The sequence below is a fragment of the Lynx canadensis genome, chromosome B2 (genome assembly GCF_007474595.2).
Source record: "Lynx canadensis isolate LIC74 chromosome B2, mLynCan4.pri.v2, whole genome shotgun sequence".
In the NCBI taxonomy this organism is placed as follows: Eukaryota; Metazoa; Chordata; class Mammalia; order Carnivora; family Felidae; genus Lynx; species Lynx canadensis.
The window spans coordinates 73,464,914-73,485,790 of record NC_044307.1 but is presented as its reverse complement, the minus strand read 5'-3'; positions in this window follow the sequence as shown (position 1 = coordinate 73,485,790).

Genomic DNA, 20,877 nt, shown 5'->3' with positions numbered 1-20,877 from the left:
GTACCTTTGTTTACCTAAGACTAAAAAACAGTTGGCATAATAAAAAACAAAGTCAAGTTAAAAAAAAAACCAATATATTGTAACAAATATTTGCAGCTCACAATGAAGTGTTTATTTTGCTAATATATAGAATATTTGTAAGTCAATAAGAGAAATATCACACATCTAATGGAAAATAAGAATAGATATAAATGGACAGCACATAAAAAAGAAACACAATTAGCTCTTAAATATATGAAATAATGCAAATATCACTCTTAGTACAAGAAATGCAAATTAAAACTATGTAAAAAATTTTTCTCACCTAACAGACTGGCAAAGATCAAAAAGGAATAATAAAGTGGATTGACAAAGGTGTATGAAAAAGGCATTCATATATTGTTGGGAAGAATATGAATAGGTAAAACCATATGGGACATAATCTGGCAATAACTATCAAAATTACAAATTCATGAACACTTTGACCCATATATTCTCCTCTAGGAATTTATAGTGAACATATATATATTTGTACCTCCATTTCTCATTGCAGCAATAGAAAATACTGTGCACAGCATAAATGTCTATCAATGTGGAACTGGTTTGGGTAAATTGCTCTAAAGGCATACAATGGGATGGTATATGTAATACTTTGTAACTGTTAGTATCCCTATTCCTGGTGTTGCTTGGGACACTAAGGCTGGGTACTGACTTGACCTCATTCTGTTTTCTCCTCATTAATCACCTGATTTCCTGCCTCTCATGGGGTAAGAGTCCCATCTGTAACTCTAGTTCACTTGACCAGGCCTTGATATTCTGCCCATTTCTTTTCCTCAGAAGATACATACTCTCCTAAGGTAAAGCCATCTCCATGGATGTGACAAAAGCATGCACACCAACTCAAAATGGTTTTCCAGCTGCAACACACCCCAGGCTCATCACTTGACAAATAGGACTATGGTGTCTTTTTAGGACACTGGGCACCATTAATCTCCAAATACTCCTTTTTTTTTTTTCTTTCTGGATGCAAAGTCTTAATCCCTTTACATATATTGAATAGTACTAGATTTGTTCTTCAAGAAGATTATTTCAGTTTCCATTTAAATGTGCAAAAAATGTTGATTTCATATTCATGTGTTCAATAAACCTTTATTGCATACTTAAATATAGCATATGTTAGGCATGATACTAAGTTGGGGAATGCAAAGAAAGAATAGAATAGAATAGAGTAGAGTGAAATGGAATGGAATAGAATGGAATGGAATGGAATAGAATAGAATGACCTAGCAGTCCAAGAAGGAGAAGGGATAGCACAGCATGTGCTGTAATCGAAGTGTTCCAGGTCAGTGGAAAAGGGTACTTAATTTAACCTAGCAGATGAGAGGTGGGGGCACCAAAGTCTTCAGAGAACAAGTGAAAGTTGAGCAGGGATTGGGAGCAGAAAGGTAAATGGATAAAAGAGAGAGATTAGAGTAGACTTTCTAAGATACTTTCATATACATTACTTAACAGAATATTTACAAGTCTGAGAGATTTCTTGTTGCTTAAAGTGCGCTAGCTGGTGACATATAGTAAATGTTATCTGCTTAGTTATTTTAGTCTTCAAGAGCATTCACATTGAAGCAAAATGAAACCTTTGTTCTTTTTAGAGCATAATAGAGTGTTTGTTGATATTGCGTTTTTGTTCTTTTTTTTAAACTGATGACAACCATGAATAAGTTCTCTCGCTGAAACTACATTATCAATTTTACGTAGACAGAAACGTAATTATTGAAGATGGATTTTAGCCAGGCCACCTGAATTAATAACCAGCCTAAATCTTCTTGCTCTGGGAGAGGGTAGAACAAAACTGTTTATTGACCACAAATGGTCATGACCTTTGCTATCTTCCGCACTCAAAATACCACAGGAGGAAATCATCTGAAACACTCTGACATTTAAACCAAGTGAGAAATACATGTATATGATTTATGAGGACAAGCTAACACTTCTCCTAACTTGCATTACTATTTTTTAGATACTATGATTAAAATATGCCTATTTAATATTTCCAGAAAAGTACTAATTTTTGTTCTTTAATCCACTTTGGTCCCATGAAAATTTACCTCGTTTTGGTTTTTATGATTTCTTTTTAATGACAGGTAGACATAAAAGAGAAAATGCCCAAATTCTCACTTTGCAGTCATGTATAGTGGCTATTCATACTTGGCTGGAGAAATGCATTCTCAGTAAGCATATTCAGCCAATGGTCTATTCATAGCTTTGGTTATATTTGCTATTGCTAGAGCCAAAATGACCCAGATGAATATCCTCTAGCATTTTATTTAACTCTACTTTGATTGTAATGACAGAAATACAATTCAAAGTAACACAAATAATAAGGAAATTTATTCACCAAACCATTATAAGAACAAAGAATAGCTGGTCTTGGGGAAGTAGAAACCAGGAATTTGAATGCCATCAGGACTCTTCCTGGGTCTGTCATTTCTATTTTCCTTTGAGTTTCAGCTTTGTCATTCAGTCTGGCACCTCCATGTGACTGGGATATGGTCCACGGGTAGGAAAAAACTATCCCTTAGTTTCATTTAGAAATATCCCAAGAAGGGCATTGATAAGCCGAAGTTAGCTCACATTGGGTCAGAAAACTAGGGCTGGAACTGACAGGGAGAAATCATTTCCAAACAGAAGGAGATGCTGTTGCCATGGGAAGCAAGAGTACTGAGCTGACAAAACTGTCAACAGTCTGTAGGAGTGAGACTTATTACACATTACAATTATATTTGTTCAAACTGTAAAAATAATTCTGTAGGATTATCTTTTTTCATTTTCATACACAAAAAAAGCAGTGAGGTTACAGAGTTGCTTGAGGACAGCTGTAACATTAAGGACAAAATTTGTTGATTTGCTATTTATTGAGGGATATTAACTCCTCTGCAAAGTATAATGGTGCATGTTAGTGTGAACACCAAGAAATTTTTGAAAACCATAAATTGTTTTCACATTTTTAGTCTTCTGGTAGTTATTATCTATGAAAGCAAACGAACTTGAAAATATACAGGAAAGAATAAAATCATTGGAGAAAAGACCTATTTTAAAACAAAACTCACTGTAATGAGTCATTCTTTGCCAAATTCCTTTCTAAAAAAATACGTCTTAGAAATAAGTAAGTCAATGCTTTATTTGCTGGGAAAAACCAGTTCACCATCCACTCATTTATAATTGAGTGAGTGTCTGTTGCATAATCATAAAGAGACATAATTTTAAAAAGTAGAAATTTTGCCAAGAGGGCATTTGGAGAAATATGGGCAATTGCAATTCAAAAGAGAATGAAACATACTTCCAGCTAGAAAGATTCAGGAAGGGTTTGATGAATGAAGAATATCACAATATATTGTCCATGGTAATTTTTATTGTCATAAGTCTTCTTTTTATATCTAATATGAAGGAATTATCAGATTCCAAAATAGAGGGCAGACATGTGAGTATAATCTGTGCACCCAAGTCATCCTTGACTTGGCAAGGATCCATCCTTGACATTTCTGCTGTTCATATTTCTCTTTCCCTAACTTCTGTTTTTGAAGAATTGTCATTGGTGATTGAGAGAGGAGGGTGGAAATATTTTTTTGACATACTTGAAATATGTTCACTAGGTTGATTTAAAAACACATTTTCGGGTTCAATTCACACAAGCACATACAAGGATATAAATATGCATTATTCATTTGTGAAGTAGTTACTGAGAAAGCACCATATTCATTCATTCATTTATTCATTCAACAAATATTTAATGAGGATTTGAGAATATGTTAGTAAACAAGACAAATATATGAAAATAAAGTAAAGCATGGTCTTTACTTTAGCAACCAGAAGTTTTCAATTTAATTGGAAAAACAGGGCATATGCACAGTAAGTAATCATAGAATAGTATACACAGGTTTGCATGTGGAAATGAATTAGCTGAGTGCATGCAATTATGCAATTACAGGACTGTGAGACACAATTCATTATTTTAAAAACATATTTGATTACGAGTAGATGAATATTAAATTCGTACCCAAGAAAATATTCCTTCCAGTTAAACTCATCATCAGTATCTCTTGCCTGTTGTTGAAGCTTAACTGATGCAACTTAGTTCTTTCCTCCATGATTCTCTATCTCAGGAATCACTCAAATGTCCCAGCTAGACAGCAGAGCTCACTCTTAACACCTACTCTGCACATACCTCTTGTATCACTAAGGCCTTATACTTGCTAAATTTTCCCCAAGTATCATTTTCTCCAATTTCTCAACCTTTGTTATCAACTTCTCTTATGACCTGTTATAAAGACTAGTGCAATATCTTTCTTATTTTTCTTGTATCCTTTCCAGCCATATTTCATCATTTCTTTACTAGGTAGCCAACATGAGCTTAAAAAGCTGAAATCATACCTACACCCTTCTGTGACATCCCTTTGCCCTTTGTATTGAGACCAAATTCTTTATCACAGTTAAAAATTCCCTTGGCCTGACCCCCTCCGGCTTACAACATTCTCCTCTTGCTGTCTTCACATTAGCTACATCGGGGTCCTCTCAGGTATCTGATACCACCCCTTGCCACTGGATTTTGCCAGGCGGTGCTCTCCAGATTTTCTTTACCCATCTCTGTTTACCCTGTCTGCTAAATCTCACATAACTCTAATGCCTGCTCATCTTGTATATCTCAGGTTATTTCTTTTCCTCAGGAAAGTCTTCCTTGACCACTTCCCACCAAGAGTTGCTATGTACCTTTCTTCTAAGCTCTTATTATAATTTAAATCTGTTTCTTGTGATTATTTTATCAATATCTAACTATTAGAATGTAAGATCTAATAAGTATAGGGACTACTTTTCTTGTTAACTTAGCAAGCATAGTGCTTCTTATACTGTTTGTTGAATTATTCGACAAAGCAGGAAAGAATATCCAATGGAAAAAAAACAAGTTGAGAAAACTGGACAGCAACATGCAGAGAATGAAACTGGACCACTTTCTTAACACCATATGCAAAAAAAAAGTCAAAATGGTTGAAAGACCTAAACATGAGACAAGAAACCAACATAACCCTCGAGGAGAACACAGGCAACAACCTCTTTGACATCGGCCATAGCAACTTCATACTAGACACACCTCCAGAGGCAAGGGAAGTGAAAGCAAAAATGAACTATTGGACTTCATCATGATAAAAAGCTTATGCACAGGGAAGGAAATAATCAACAAAACTAAAAGGCAACATTCAGAATGGGAGAAGATATTTGCAAATGTCATATCTGATAAAAGGTTAGTATCCAAAATCTATAAAGAACATATCAAACTCAGCACCCCAAAACAAATAATCCAATTAAGAAATGGGCAGAAGATGGGCACCTGGGTGACTCACTCAGTTAAGTGTCCAACTCTTGGTTTCAGCTCAGGTCATGATCTCATGGTTTTTGGTTTCAAGCCCTGCGTGGGCTCTGCACTGAGCGTGGAGCCTGCTTGGGATTCTTTCTCTCTCCCCCTCTCTGCCCCTTCCCCACTCGTGTTCTCTCTTTCTCTCTCTCTCAAAAGATAAACATTTAAAAAATGGGCAGAAAACATGAGTAGTCATTTTTCCAAAGAAGACATCCAGATGGCTAACAGACATGAAAAGATGTTCAACATTGCTTATCATCAGGGAAGTACAAATCAAAATTATAAGGAAATATTACCTCACACCTGTAAGAATGGCTAAAAAAACAGATGTTGGCAAGGATGTGGAGAGAGGGGAACCCTCTTACAGTGTTAGTGGGAATGAAAACTGGTATATCCACCCTGGAAAACAGTATGGAAGTTCCTCAAAAAGTTAAAAATAGAACTACCCTATGACTCAGAAATTGCACTACTATGTATTTACCAAAAGGATACAAAAATATAGATTCGAAGGGGCACATGCACCCCAATGTTTATATCAGCATTATCAATAATAGTCAAACTCTGGTAAGAACCCAAATGTCCATCTACTGATAAAGAAGATGTAGTGCGTGTGTGTGTGTGTGTGTGTGTGTGTGTGTGTGTATATATATATATATATATATAATGGAATATTACTCAGTGATGAAAAAGGAATGAAATCTTGCCATTTGCAATTACGTGGATGGAGCTAGTATGTTATACTAAGTGAAATAAGTCAGTCAGAGACAAATACCATATGATTTAACTCATATGTGGAAGTTAAGAAACAAAACAGATAAACATATGGTAAGGAAACAAGAGAGGAAAGAAAATCATAAGAGACTCTTAACTATAGAGAACAAACTGAGGATTGATGGAGGGAGGTGGGTAGGGATGGGCTAAATGGGTGATGGTATTAAGGAAGGCACCTGTTGGGATGATCACTGGGTATGTAGGTGATGAATCACTAAATTCTACTCTTGAAACCAATATTACACCATATGTTAACTTCTAGAATTCAAATAAAAATTTGAAACAAAAAGAATAAGTAAAAGGAAAACAAATGTCATTTTCTTTAAAGCTCTATTCCACCTTGCCATTTCCTGTATTGTAATGATATAGAATGCAAAAACTTATAACTTTTCTAAAAAATTGTGATACTGAATACATATGATTGAGATCTCGATTTATATGAAATGGGAAAATAATAACCTTTCAGTACTGTGGTTCTCTAGTGAAGAAGACATTTTATTTTCTCCAGTGTCTTTTCATTTACTTTGAAAAATATTTAATAAGATGTCAAACCACTACAACAAGTTGTATGTTACTTAAAATACATGATTTTCTACTTGCTAGGATGAATCCAAATAAGAATTTATGAATGACTAGGCTCAAATAATCATACCATTTTTTCTTTTTGCTTGTAGAAACAAACTATGCATGATTTATTTTCAAAGATGTGTCACTTATCTTTAAACCTCTCAGAAGCTGGAAATAATTTTAGAAGTGCTAAATATTTATATGATTCAGAGAAGTAGAATTGATTCCAATGATTCTATCTAATTCCAACTCCAAAATTCATGTTCCCTAGCTGCTGCTTCTTCCCAGGTGCTCTGTCATTATACTTATACTCATTCTATGTATGACCTCATGGACTTGGCCCTTCTTACAAGGACCCAAGTTCATATAAATTCCATTTCTCCTAAAGTCATGTAGATCAACTAATCTACTGTAATTTGGACAATGTAAAATCAATGTAAAGTCAATGATAATTGTTTTTTCAGTTACACCTTTTAAGAACTTATTAGCACCACAAAATGGAGATTTTGGTAATTCTCTGACCACAATAATTGCTATAGATTTTTAAAAGAGATATCCTAAAATACACGAACATACAAAAAAATATCTCCTGGTTAGTCCAACCTAAGTGGTAGCATGGATCCCATCATTTGATGAAAGCAATGTCAACGTTAAATTGTAAGAACATATGGGATGGAAAATGTTGTCCACACATTTTATACCCCTCTCATATGCAAAATACAGTTATGTCTCTCTCTCAAGAATCTCAAAGTCTCATCCCATTATTGCATCAACTAAAAGTCCAACATCTCATCATATAAATCAGGATTAGTTACAGATGATAATTCTCAGGTACAGCTCCTTGGATAGTATTCTTAATCTAAAATCTACAATCCAATGAAACAAGTTATTTGCCCATAAACACCCTTTATACAATGGTGCAAAAGGATTGAATAACTGCTGCAGTCAGGTCCATTCTAAAAAGAGAAAACTGATATGCAAACAGAAGACATTGGTCATAACAATTCTGAAATCCAGCTGGTAACATGTTGCCACCTCCCTTTTTTTAATGTTTATTTGTGTGTGTGTGTGTGTGTGTGTGTGTGTGTGCGTGTGTGTGTGAGAGAGAGAGAGACAGAGAGAGAGAGAGACAGAGACAGAAAGAGAGAGAGACAGAGAAAGAATAAGCAGGGGGAGGGGCAGAGAGACAGGGGGATACACAGAATCTAAAACAGGCCCCAGGCTCTGAACTGTCAGTGCAGAGCCTGATACTGGGATTGAACCCATGAACTACTGTGAGTTCATGACCTGAGCTGAAGTCAGACCCTTCATCCACTGACCCACCCAGGCGCCCCACCACCTTCTTAAATATGGCTCAGTCCTACTTTTCCTGAGGAGAGTTCTCCATGGTCTTCAGCTCTACACTTGGTTCTTGTTGCCATCCTGAGCAATCCTTCCTTCTCCATGCAAAGTAGGTCTTCTCTGTAGCAAAGTTTTTCACAATGCTTCATTCCAATGGAAATTTGAGGTTCAGAATCTTTGTGTAATTTTGTATTCTCTCTGTACCATTCAGTCCAAATTGGAATATTTATTTTAAAATCTGTTTCTTTTGTATCAACTTATAATTCATTACACTAGAAGAAAGTCACACCCACAGATCTCTTCTGTATCTTAGTCTCCCTGGGAAATTGCTGTATAACAATATGCTTAGAATTCTTTAAAAATCTCATTATTAAATAGAATCTATAAGACACTGAGACTTCTTAGTGGGGCTTTTAAATGTATGGAAGTTTCTATGAGGTATTTCCTTTGCAATTTCTGATATTCTAATAGAGAATTTTATAGTCCCTGTATTTGATATGTGCTCTGAAAATACTTCTTAATTTGAGGATGATTCTCATATAGAGTGGCTACGAATGAGAAACAGTTTCATTTTTGAACTCAGAAGCTTCCAGTCTCTATCTTGTTTTTTAAGTTTATTTATTTATTTTGAGGGAGACAGAGAGAGCAAGAGCAGGGGAAGGACAGAGAGAGAGAGAGAGAGAGAGAGAGAGAATCCCAAACAGGCTCTGCCAGGTCAGTGCAGAGTCCAATGTGGGGCTCAAACTCATGAAACTGTGAAATCATGGCCTGAGATGAAATCAAGAGTTGAATGCTTAACCAATTGAGCCACCCAGTCACCCCTACAGTCTCTTTATATTAACAGTTTATTATTTATTTCATTTCTCTTGTACTTTAATGGTAGATAGCAAAATGAAGCCACATGTCATTTTCAATCTTCTGCTGGGAATTCTCCTAGCTAGATCATGGAGTTAGTTTTCTTCTTTCCACTTTACTGCAGAAACGGTGTTGCCAAACTTTCTACCTACATAGAGTTAGGTGCCCTTTCCTGCTGGTACTAATAACATTTCCCTTGCTTTCCTTTCCTAGCTCACCCCCAGCCTCCTCAAGTCTTCTTAGGCCTCCAGTGACACCCTCCTAAAAGACTTGTAGGCTTCTCTTAGCATCTCTTCAAAGTCCTCCCAGCTTCCACAAATCTCTTGATCTTAAAACCAACACTACAAGGTTTCTTTTTTTCTTTTTTATCATGACACTTTTATGTGACTCAAATTTGTTTTATTTTTTTCAGGTCTATGTCCATGATTTATTAATCTTCATGTAGACTAAAATCATATTCAAGTTCAAGATTTTCAAATTGGGCTATTCTTCTCTAGATCAAAGCATCAACTCTCTTGGCTGAACACCTGTGGTTTAGATTGGACTGATTTCTTCCTCTACCTTATAATCACTGCCTAAAACTTTATTGCTTCTCAGAAGTAAGTTTTTCTGTATAACACAAAACTAGATTGGTCTTATCAGGGTTACTATGCTTTCAATAACTCTATCAGAAAATGTATCTTGAGGTTTTACTATATGTTAAGCATTTTGTTTTAAGTCCTAGAGATAAACAGGCAAATAAAACAAAGTGTATTAGGTATGAATCATAATCTGCTGATGTAGGAAGGGGAAGCATACATTATACTTTTAAAAATTTTTATTAAAATTTATTTATAAATTCAATAAAAGCTCATTACATGTTAACATAAGTAATGTAGTTTATGAAAAATAACTGTTTTGCCAAACAAAAAAAATATAACAGAATACCATAGATTGGGTATCTTATGAACAACAAAATTTTATTTCTCAAAGTTCTGGAAGATGGAAGTCCAAGGTCAAGGTGCTGGCAGATTTGGTGTCTGATAGAGATCTTTTTCCTCGTTCATAGAATGTAATCTTCTTACTGTGCCCACACATGATGTGAAAGGAAGAAAGCTCTCTGGGGTCTCTTTTATAAGGGTTCTAATTCCATTTATGAGGGCTGTGTCCTCATGACCTAATTACCTCCCAGAGGCCCACCTCCTAATACTATCACACTGGGGATTTGGTTTCAGCATATGAATTTTGGGGGAGACACAAAAAGTTATTCTATAGAATTATGGTCCTGGCCCCCAAATTCATGTACTTCTCGTGTGCAAAGGCATTCATTCCATCCCAGCTGCCTCCAAAGTCTTAACTTATTCCAGCATCAATTTGAAAGTCTAAGTCCAAAATCTCATCTATCATCTAAATTAGATACAGGTGAGACTTGCGGGATGATTCATCATGAGGCAAATTCTTCATCTGCTGTGAGTCTATAAAACCAAACAAGTTACATGCTTCCAAAATACAGTGATAGGACAAAGCCGGCATAGACATCTCCATTCTAAAAATAGAAAATAAGAAAAGAGTCACAGTTTCCAGCTAAGTCTAAAACTTAACAGGGAAAATTCCTTTAAAACTTAAAGCTTGAAAATAAGCCTCTTTGGCTCCGTGCTCTGTCGTCCAGGCCACTGGGGTAGCAACATCACCTCAAAAGTTCAGGGGGCTTCCTCGTATTGTCTCTTGGCCTGGGTCCTGTCCCAAAGGTGGCTTTATTGGTCACAGCCCACACTGAAGTTCTTTGAGACAGCCTCATCCCTGAGGAACTACGAGGAGGCATGGGTCCCACCCGAACTGGAGAGGTAACACCACCCTTTGAGATTGTTCTGTGCCCTGGGTCCTTGTACTCTGTACACCTGTGGAGATGGCCCTGCACAAAAAATAGCTCCCGGCTTCTGTTTAGGTGGCTTTGCCATACTAATCTCCTTATCAAATAGTCACTTGGCTACATTGTTAGTATTCTCATTTTTAGTAATATGGATAGACTGAGGATTTTCTAAATCTTTAAGTTCCAATTCCCTTTTGCTTAACAACTCTATCTTTAAATCATTTTCCTTTTCTTGCATTTTATTATAAGCAATCAGGAGAAGCCACTCCATATCTTCAATATTTTGCTTAGAAGTAACTCTATCTAAAGATTCCATTTCATCACTTGTAAGTTCTACCTTCTATAAAACACTGGAACATGAGCACACATCAACCAAGCTCTTTGCTACTTTCTTCCAGTTTCCAATAGCATGTCCCTCATCTCAGTCTGAGACCTCATCACTATGGCATTTACTGTCCATATTTCCGACATTCTGTTAATGACCATTAGGTATTCTCTAAGCAGTCTGAGGCTCTCTCGTCTTCTTGTTCATCTTTACAGTTCTTTTTTAATCTGAGCCCTAACCAGAATCACTTTTAAGATTCTGTTCTTGGCAATCTAAGCTTTTCCAACATGCACCTCAAAGCTCTTCTAGCTCCCAGTTCCATTACCCAATTCCATAGCTGCTTCCACATTTTTAAATATTTGTTACAGCAGTGACAAATACTTCTCAGTACTAATACTCAGTGTCACTTCTCAGTGACAAATACCACTTGTCAGTACTAATTTTCATCTCAGTTCATTCTGACTGCTATATATATATATATATATATATATATATATATCTATCATGGGAGAGCCTGGGTGGCCAGTCGGTTAAGCATCTAACTCTTGGTTTTCATTCAGGTCATGATCTCATGGTCATGAGGTTGAGCCCCATGTTGCACTCTGTGTTGACAATGCAGAGTCTGCATGGGATTCTATTTCCCCTCCCCTCTCTGACCCTTCGCAGCTCACTCATGCTCTCTCTCTGTATCTCTCAAAATAAATAAATAATAATTAAAAAAAAAATACCATAGTCTGTGTGGCTCAAACAACAAATGTTTATTTCTCACAGTTCCAGAGGTTGGGAAGTACAAAATCACGACACTGGCAGATCCAGTATCTAATGAAGACCTGTTTCCTGATTCATAGATGGCTGTCTTCTCATTGTAACTTCACATGGCAGAAGGTTGAGTGGATCTATCTCTGGAGTCTCTTTTATAAGGACTCTAATCCCATTAATGAGGGTTCCACCTTCATAATCACATCCCAAAGATAATCATCCCTCCAAATACATTGATTTGAAGATGGGGCGCCTGGGTGGCGCAGTCGGTTAAGCGTCCGACTTCAGCCAGGTCACGATCTCGTGGTCCGTGAGTTCGAGCCCCGCGTCGGGCTCTGGGCTGATGGCTCAGAGCCTGGAGCCTGTTTCCGATTCTGTGTCTCCCTCTCTCTCTGCCCCTCCCCCGTTCATGCTCTGTCTCTCTCTGTCCCAAAAATAAATAAACGTTGAAAAAAAAAAAATTCGAAGTGGACACAGTCTACAGGAGTGGGTTGTTTTATATATATATGTGTATATATATATATATACACTATATATATATGTATACACTATATATATATACACTATTATATATAGTGTATATATATATACACTGTATACAGTATATACTATATACTATATGTATAATATAACACTATATACTATAGTATATATATATATAATAGTATATATATACACTATATACTATATGTATATATATATACACTATATACTATATGTAGATATATATACACGAGAGAAGAGGGAGAGAGAGACACGAGAGACGAGAGGGAGAGAGAGGACACGAGAGACGATAGGGGGATAGAGATATAGACGAGATGTAGACGACGAGAGACGAGACGACAGAGAGATAGGACGAGACAGTACGAGATAGACGAGACGAAGAGACGAGACGAGAGAGATAGACGTGACTATAAGACGAGACTAGAGGTATAATATACACATATATATATCATGTATAGATATACTAATATACTATATAGATACATACTATATATACTACATACTAAATACTATAATATAGTATGTATAGTATATATATACAATAGAATATACATATATATACATCTATACTATATAGTATATATTACATATATACTACATCTACACTATTATAGTATATATACATATATACTACATATATATATATAGTATATATTTATATATTATTTGAATTTTTTACATTGGAGATTTGTGTCTTCTATTGATTGATTATTTCATAATTTATTTATATCAATATGGATTCATAGATATTTATGCATTGATTATAATCCAATACTACTTAATTTTTTGATATTGCACAAATGTTTCAACTTTGACTATTGAAGGCTCTTTCATTCCTAATGAAAACCAAGAGTTGGTATTAGAAATTAAGATCTGGGTGTTAACAGAACTTGTTGCCTTCATTGCTTCTAGGCCTAGCAAAGAATTATATGTGTGTATACTAATCCATGTATATACACATATCCATAAATGTTTCTATATGTAACCATCCACATTGATATATTAACCTCAAAATTTCTTCGTATTGATGTCTCCAACTAATCCACTATTACATGCATCATTCTGGCCTCCTTGCTTTACATTTTTGCATATCTATTTAATGTCTGATTTAATTGAAGAAAGCTAGATTCTCAAACCTGTTTCAGCATTCAATTCACTGAGATATTGCTTACCATGAAGTCTTGAAAAACTCTATCCTTGTGTGAAAGGAATGAAAGTGAAAATGATAAACACCATGTCATTATTATAATGAAGAACTCTTGAACCCTGAGGGGATTTTGTGCACCCCCAGGGGTCTCCAGACCACATTTTTAAGATTTGCTGCCTCATACTGTTCATGCTTTTGTCACTCAGTGCAAGGTTGGCCCAAATCTTGCCTTATTTTCTTGTTTTTACAGGAAAAAATGCAAAGTTGTCTCTAAAAAGGATAGAGGGGCCTCTTGGTGGCACAGCCGGTTAAGCATCTGACTCTTGGTTTTGGCTCAGGTCATGATCTTGGGGTTTGTGAGTTTGATCCCCGTGTCACACTCTGTACTGACAACACAGAGCCTGCTTGGGATTTTCTGTCTCCTTCTCTCTCTGTCCTTCCCCTGCTTTCTCTCTCACTCTCTCTCTCAAAATAAATGAATAACCTTAAAAAAGCAAAAAGGATAGAGCTAGATTTGGGATATTTGCTGACAATGTAAAGGGATGTATTTATTACATGTTTAAATCACCATGACTTCATTTACTTTTTAATCCAGCTTTTCCATTGCTAAAATGTACAGAAATCAGGAACAAATTCTTGGAAGTAGTTGCTTGATATAGAATATTTGAATTTGCCTAAAACTTCATTCACTTGACTTTAGTACTTGACTGTTCCCATAGATTTTCATAATGGAATTTCCTCTGAAAGTGAAAACACTTGATTTTTAAAATGTCATTCTCAGAGAAGCTCTGTAGGCATATTATTGCTTTTTAGGATCTTGTTATTACCATCAATGGAAAAGGAAGTATGTAGAATGTTTTCAATCTGATCATATTTTAGTAGTGCCAGATATCTTATCTATCTTTATTTTCCCCAAAATTATGGGGAAGAAGATCTTGGCATTTATAGCATTTACTCTTGGTGATACCTATTCAGCAGTTCAATTGACTGATGGCAACTCATTATTGTCCATTTTCCTTTTGCAAACTGATTATAACAATGACATTTACAAAGAGAAGCTATGTCAATCACCAAAGTGCATCAAATTCTATGTGCATTTTGTAGAATTTAGACAAGCTGCACTTTAAGACTGAAACATTTAGAGACCTTCACATATTTTACAAAAGTGAATTGTCTATACTGGAGATGAAATAGCATTTAATAATTGTAAGGTATAGAATATATAGCCAGAGAAAATAATTTCCAGCTCTTAGATCTGCATTGTATGCATACTTAACTTGTTTCACAATATGTGAAAATATAGCATAAAGCTTTAGTTATTATCAAAACAGTTTAGAACTAATACATTAAAAGGTTGATTACAAGGACAAAAAATATAGAAACATTCTTGGAATAAATTATTTCTATAAATATATATAAGAATAGGGTTACCCTTTTACCAAAACCAAAAAAGATGTTATAAGAAAATAAAACTACATCATGAAAAAAAATCTTGATAGGATACACACACACACACACACACACACACAAGTATGTATCTCACATCATAACTGACCAAGTGGGAATTATCAGAGCAATGCAAGAAAAAAAAAACTCTCAGAAGCTAGAAAGACAAATTTATTTTCTCAAACTATTAAGCAATATCTATGAAAAACCTACAGCTAACATCATAAGTAATAATGAAAGACAAACTGCTTTCCCTCTAACATTGGGAACAAGGCAAGGATATCCTAAACTTCAACCACTTCTCTTCAACAATATGTTGTTCAACAGTATGTATGTATTCACAGACTATATAATCATGTATATAGAAAATTTTAAGGTATTTTCAAAAAATCACTGGCATCAATTAATTTAGCAAAGTTACAAAGTATGGAGTCAATATAAAAAAATTAATCATAGTCTTTATGTTAAAAACAAGCATTTGGAAATAAAAACTTTTAAGTAAAACTATAAGAATCCTAGAGGAGAGCACGGACAGTAACCTCTTCGACATAGGTCATAGCAACTTCTTTCTAGATATATCTCCTGAGGGAAGGTAAATAAAAAGAAAAAGAAACTATTGAGACTTCATCAAGATAAAAAACTTCTGCACAGTGAAGGAAACAATCAAGAAAACTAAAAGGCAGTCTATGGAATGGGAGAAGATATTTGCAAATGATGTATCTAACACATGTTTAGTATCCAAAATTTATAAAGAACTAATGAAACTGAATCCTAAAACCCAAATAATCCAATTAAAATGGGCAGAAGGCATGAACAGACATTTGTCCAAAGAAGACATACAGATGGCCACCAGATACATGAAAAGATGCTCAGTATCACTGAGCATCAGGGAAATAAAATCAAAACTACAATGAGATAATCACCCCATACCTGTCAGAATGGCTAAAATCAACAACACAAGAAACAATAGGTGTTGGTGAGAATGTGAAGAAAGGGGAACCCTTTTGCACTGATGGTGAGAATGCAAACTGGTGCAGCCACTCTGGAAAATGGTATAGAGTTTCCTGAAAAAGTTAAAAATAGAGGCACCTGGGTGACTCAGTTGGTTAAGTGTCCAACTTCGGCTCAGGTCATGATCTCTTGGTCTGTGAGCTTGAGTCCCACATCAGGCTCTGTGCCGGAGCCTGCTTCAGATCCTGTGTCTCCCTCTCTCTCTGCTTTCCCCTGCTTGTTCTCTCTCTCTCTCTCTCTCTCTCTCTCTCTCAAAAGTAAAATTAAAAACATTAAAAATAGGGGCGCCTGGGTGGCGCAGTCGGTTAGGCGTCCGACTTCAACCAGGTCACGATCTCGCAGTCCATGAGTTTGAGCCCCGCGTCAGGCTCTGGGCTGATGGCTCAGAGCCTGGAGCCTGTTTCCGATTCTGTGTCTCCCTCTCTCTCTGCCCCTCCCCCGTTCATGCTCTGTCTCTCTCTGTCCCAAAAATAAATAAATGTTGGAAAAAAAAATTAAAAAAAACATTAAAAATAAATTAAAATAAACAAATAAAACTACCCTAAAATCCAGCATAGCACTACTAGGTATTTAGCCAAAGAATACAAAAAATACTAATTCAAAGAAGTACATGCACCTCGAGGTTTTTTTTTTTAATATATGATATTTATTGTCAAATTGGTTTCCATACAACACCCAGTGCTCATCCCAAAAGATGCGCTCTTCAATACCCATCACCCACCCTCCCCTCCCTCCCAACCCCCATCAGCCCTCAGTTTGTTCTCATTTTTTAAGAGTCTCTTATGCTTTGGCTCTCTCCCACTCTAACCTCTCTTTTTTTTTTTCCTTCCCCTCCCCCATGGGTTCCTGTTAAGTTTCTCAGGATCCACAGAAGAGTGAAACCATATGGTATCTGTCTTTCTCTGTATGGCTTATTTCACGTAGCCACTCTGGAAAACAGTGTGGAGGTTCCTCAAAAAATTAAAAATAGACCTATCCTATGACCCAGCAGTAGCACTGCTAGGTATTTACCCAAGGGATACAGGAGTACTGATGCATAGGGGCACTTGTACCCCAATGTTTATAGCAGCACTCTCAACAACAGCCAAATTATGGAAAGAGCCTAAACGTCCATCAACTGATGAATGGATAAAGAAATTGTGGTTTATATGCACCTCGATGTTTAAAGCAGCATTATCTACAATAGCCAAAGTATGGAAAGAGCCCAAACGTCCATCAACTGATGAATGGGTAAAGAAGATGTGGTACACACACACACACACACACACGCACACACACACACTGGAATATTAACCATAACAAAGAACAAAAGTTTTTCATTTACAATGACATGGATGGAGCTAGAGAGTATAATAAGTGAAATAACTTAATCAGATGAAGACAAATACCATAGGATTTCCCTCATACGTGGAATGTAAGGAAAAAAAAAAGAGCAAAGGGAAAAAAAGAGAGAGGGGCAAACCAAGAAAGAGACTTAACTATAGAGTACAAACAGATGGTTACTAGAAAGGAGGTGGGTAGGGGATGGGTGAAATAGGTGATAGAGACTAAGGAGAGTACTCTTGTTGTAATGAGCACCAGGTGTTGTATGGAAGTGTTGAATCACTATGTCGTACACCTGAAAATAATATTGCGTTGTATGTTAACTAACTGGAATTTAATAAAAATTTTTAAAAACTGGTAGGCTTTTTTTTTGTAGAAACTGACAAACTGATTCTAAAATTTATACAGAAACATAAAGAACCTAAATAACCAAAAAAATTAAAACCTGAAGAAAGAACAGTGTTGCAGTAATTTATACTCCTTGATTTTAACATTTATTTTAAAATTACAGTAATGGAGAGGTACCTGGGTGGCTCAGTCGGTTAAGTGTCCGACTTCAGCTCAGGGCATGATCTCGCCGTCCGTGAGTTTGAGACCCACGTCGGGCTCTGTGCTGACAGCTCAGAGCCTGGAGCCTGTTTCAGATTCTGTGTCTCCCTCTCTCTCTGACCCTCCCTCTCTCTCTGACCTTCCCCCACTCATGCTCTGTCTGTCTCAAAAATAAATAAACATTAAAAAAAATTAAAAAATAAAATTACAGTAATGGAGACAGTATAGTGTTAATATAAGAATGTTCAAAAATTTATTATCCAATAATGTTGGATCTGCCACATTCTTTCATTTCCTGCAAGGGTCCAAATATGGTCCTTGCGTTTCAATAGAAAGCTTCAGGTATTTACCAAGACCCTATAATTTGGAAGTGAATTCCAAACTCTCTCCTCAGCACTAGTCAGTTGCCATAACACCTGATTAGTTATTTTAGCATCTAGCTGTTACTTTTGGTTGGGTGCCTTGGAGACTTGCTACATCCATATGAATTCAGGAGTCAGTATAGGATTTGATAGGATGTTTGTATGCAAAATTTGGGCTCTCTCTCTTAGCTCTCTACTTTCCCTGCATTTCCTGCCTAATCTCCAGCTACTTTGGTGGCAGCCTGGAAATTTGACTTCTAACTCCTCAACCAAACAAGTCTTCTGATTTCTGCTAGAGCTTTATTCTCTATGGAGTAAACAAAATAACTTTATTCAGGTCAAAGCAGTTTTCATGTGGACTTCACTCACCGTGTTTGTCTTATCCATAGATTCTATTTTTAGTGATATCTAGATGTAAGCCATTGATGATTATATATATTTTTCATTTTTACAACTGTTATTAGTATCATCTGAAACTAGATACCTTGCCTTTACTAGAGCTACTATCTATATATTTTTTAAATAAACTTACATCAGTGACAATAACGGACCCATCTAATTGAAGATAGAGTACTGAAAGAGTTTCCAATCAGCAAATAAGCCAGTTTTCCAAATGTAAGAAGGAATGAAAAGGGTTAACACACATGAAGTTGTTGGCTAACAGGCTAGTGCTATCAATTGGTTTGGATTAATTTACTGAAACGCTGACTATAAGTAGTTGTTTTGGTTTATTGTCACATTAGGGATTTTCTCACCCTTCACAAATAAAATGTTTCTCTCATATTTGACTCATATTTTGGCAAGCCTGTTGCCAATAAAAATGTTTTTCAAGAAGCATAATTTTTCAATGTTCACAAAATTCTATAGGCAAGTTTCCATGTAAGATCTGTCTCCATTAAGAATCACATAATGCATATAAACATGAGTTTAGGGGTAAGACCATAAATAATTGATAGGAAATGCAAAGAGTTCCTTCACTAATTAGTTATCATGCTTCTTGCAGTCAAAAGCAAATATCTAAATAAGAATCTTCACCATTGCACTCAAAAAAGACTCCTATTTTATCATCTGTTGAAGTGAGATTAACTCCCAGGTGAAAAATTTGTTGTGAGACTTCCATATTCTGTCTGGAACCTTAGCCCTGCAATTTAATTTTCTCTTTATGAGGGGATTGGCAACTGTTGTCAGAGCCCTAAATCACCAGAAAGAAGGGTCCCTAAGATATGCCACAATGGATATTCATGCATGAGTGCAGAGGTCCAAGTGGGAGGTAGAGTTGGTAAATACAAAGTAGCCATTATCTAAAGATATCATTTGTCATAGTTTACATAAGATTGATGAAACTTCAGCTGTTCATATAAACAGATGGATGAAGATGAAGGTGGTGGCTAAACCATGTGTAAGTGCTCTTTTGATGCTATCAATGTTGATAAGAAGATCATAATCTATATACACAAGATCAGTATCTTATGAGAAGATAGAGAACTGAACTGTCCCTGAAAATATGTATAGCCCAGAAGAATGATTATTATGGTCAGATCTGGGGGGATTTGTGTTCCATTTCTAGTTCTGTTATTAACTGGTAAATTATTCACATGGCAAATTTTAACATCTTTCAGGATTTGAGCTTTTTTTGATTAAATTTAAGCTTTTTATTAATTTTTGAGTCAGAGAGAGAGAGAGACAGAGTGTGAACAGGGGAGGGGCAGAGAGAGAAGAAGACACAGAATCTGAGGCACGCTCTAGTCTTTGAGGTGTCAGCAAAGAGCCCAACGCAGGGCTCGAACTCACAAACCACAAGATCGTGACTTGAGCCAAAGTTGGATGCTTAACCTACTGAGCCACCCAGGGACCCCAGGATTTGAGCTTTTTTTGTTATGTTTTGTTTTAGTAAGAGGAAGAAATTAGAATACAAGACAACTAAAACCTACTTAGCTCTATAATTTTATAAGTGCAAGAAACAGAAGAGATTAGGCATACAGGCAGCAGCCTCTTTGACCTCAGCGGCAGCAACTTCTTACTAACCATGTCTCTGGGGGCAAGAGAAACAAAAGTAAAAATGAACTATTGGCACCTCATCGAGATAAAGAGCTTCTGCACAGCAAAGAAAACAATCAGCAAAACTAAAAGATAACTGATGGAATGGGAGAAGATATTGCAAATGACATCATGGATAAAGGGTTAGTATACAGAATCTATAGTGAACTTATCAAACTCAACACCCAAGAAACATATAATCCAGTGAAGAAATGGGAAGACATGAATAAAAACTTTTCCAAAGAAGACATCCAGATGGCTAACAGACACATGAAAAGATGCTCAACAGCACTCATCATTGGGGAAATATAAATCAAAACCACAATGAGATACCAGCCCATGGCTAAAATTTAGCAACGCAGGAACAACAGATGTTGGCGGGGATGTGGAGACACGGGAACCCTCTTGCACTGTTGGGGGGAATGCAAACTGATTCAGCCACTCCAGAAAACAGAATGGAGGTTCCTCAAAAAATTAAAAATAGAACTACCCTACAACCCAACAATTGCACTATTAGGTATTTATCCAAAGGATACAGACATGCTGATTCGAAGGGGCACACACACCCCAATGTTTATAGCAGCACTATCAACAGTGGACTATTAATTACTTGGTGATCAAAAATAATGAGATATTGTCATTTGA